General features: G+C 47.3%; 1 non-coding gene across 1 annotated transcript; it reads right to left on the reverse strand.

The window, feature by feature from the left end:
* Positions 1 to 966: 966 nt before the first annotated feature.
* On the reverse strand, positions 967 to 1039 carry TRNAT-UGU. Its single transcript has one exon. It is a non-coding gene; the product is annotated as a tRNA-Thr (tRNA).
* Between the last annotated feature and the right edge of the window lie 1002 nt (positions 1040 to 2041).

A 2041-nucleotide genomic window follows, 5' to 3' on the forward strand; every position in this document is an offset into this window, starting at 1 on the left:
ATTTATCATTACCTGACTTCAAATGTGACCTCAGATTTATACTAGCTATGTGACCCTGGGCAAGTCAACTTCTGTTTGCTTCAATCCTCTAGAGAACGAAATGGCAAATCTCTCCAATATCTCTGCCAAGAAAACCCTATGGATAGTTGGCCCGCTGGCTCAAGAAGAGTCAGACATGGCTGAATAACAACAATTATCATTGTTAACTTTCCTCTCTTGTATTTTACTTAGTGTATGCTTTTTTTCACCAACTTTCTACTTATTCTGCATATATTTTTATATGCCCCTTTCTCCCCTTTTGGGGGATAGGCTCCTTGCTGATAAGATTTGTTTCATTTTTTTAAATGTGAATTCCCAGTGCCTAGCACAATGCTTGTCCTATAAATACTTGACTGAATCTTAAGAATTGTCAGGAACCCACTGAATCGCTGCCACCACACTGCTGACATTCATGTATTACTTTCACTCATCTTATTTGATCTTCACAACCCCTGAACGCAAGTGCCTCCCTCTCTATTTAAAAGTTAAATGCTTTGAGCAACCTCAGAAAAATTTAGCTCAACTGATAGATTTGAACTCAGTTCTTCTTGAAGCTGGGTCCAGCTAGCACTGCCTAGTTTCTTCCATTTAAAGGACACTAGAGATCACCTTGTCTATACCCTCTGCTGATTGATTGGTTGAAGGTTTCAACATCTCAGGGTCTATGTCACAGCAATCTACATTCTAATGTCCTTTTCCACTCTGGAAACCCCTTGGTTCTGCTTCCCTTCTCTTTTAATCCCTTTCTGTTCTCCACTTTTCTGCTCAAGGTAGGCGGGAATGCAGAATGGAAGAGGTGAGGTATGGGGAGAAACAAACAAACTAGAAAACCACAAAATCGCAATGGTGAGAGCCAAGGAAGAGATTGCGCTGGGGACGCAAAGGGAGGCACATGCAGACAGAAACATTCAATAAAAGGTGCACCTAAGGCCCCAGCGAGGATCGAACTCGCGACCCCTGGTTTACAAGACCAGTGCTCTAACCACTGAGCTATGGAGCCAGTGCCTTATTCCTCTGCAAGACATGCAAAGACGTGCGTGTCGCCGCTGCCCGTCTCTAGGAACTGGGGCTTGTTTCTTGGGAATCGAACTAGCCTGTGGGAGAATCTTAGGCTAGACAGGGCACGCGCAGGAGGTCCTGCGTCCTTGACAACTGCCCCCTCCCCCAGCTCAAGGAGCGGACCTGCTCGCCCGGGTCCTTTCCTTTAGCTCTCTCTCGCCCAGAGTCCCGAAGCGGAGCCCTCCTACATCCCTCTACCTGGGAGGATGCGCTCAAGCGCCTTTGCGCTCCGCAGGTGTGTCGGTCGGCCACATGGTGGCGCCGCAGCACCACTCTGAGCACATCGGTCCGCTGTTGCTGCTCCTGCTGGTACAAGCAATAGCTGCACCCCCTTCTCGTTCCCTGCCCTTGGCTCCCACATTCTCCGGTCCTCTAGACTAGGGCACCTGTGCTCACTATCCGTGGGAAGCTTTCCTGTACGCCAGAGAAGAAAGGGAGAAGCCCACCTGACCCGCGAGGTCAGTCAGGCCTCGCGGGACCTCATTCAACCTTTTCCATAAGAGCACGGATTCCAGCAGGGATTTTAAAGGTTACCCGATCCAACTCCCTGATATTACAGATGGAGAAACTGAGGCAGGCAGAAGTTAGGTGACTTTGTCGTGGTTACAGTGCTAGAAAGTGACAGAACCCCCTGATCCCCACCTCTTTATGTCCCCAGCGCATGAAAGAAGGGTCAGGAGCAATTGTACTGAGTCTGGGATGGGCTCCCTATTGCTTTCAGTTCCATTTAACTCAAGCACTTTCTAAGTCCCTACTGAGTGTTAGACATTGGAGAGAGAAAAACAAATAAAAATGTGATGTTGAGGCTTATAATAATAGCTTGCTATTATACTGTACTGTAAGTTCTGCAAAATGCTTTACAAATGTCTCATTGGATCCTCACAAGGCGCTATTATTTGACATAACTGAGACCAAGCAACTTAAGTGACTTATTCAGGGTCAC

This window comes from Gracilinanus agilis, chromosome 2, assembly GCF_016433145.1.
Source record: "Gracilinanus agilis isolate LMUSP501 chromosome 2, AgileGrace, whole genome shotgun sequence".
NCBI classification, from domain to species: domain Eukaryota; kingdom Metazoa; phylum Chordata; class Mammalia; order Didelphimorphia; family Didelphidae; genus Gracilinanus; species Gracilinanus agilis.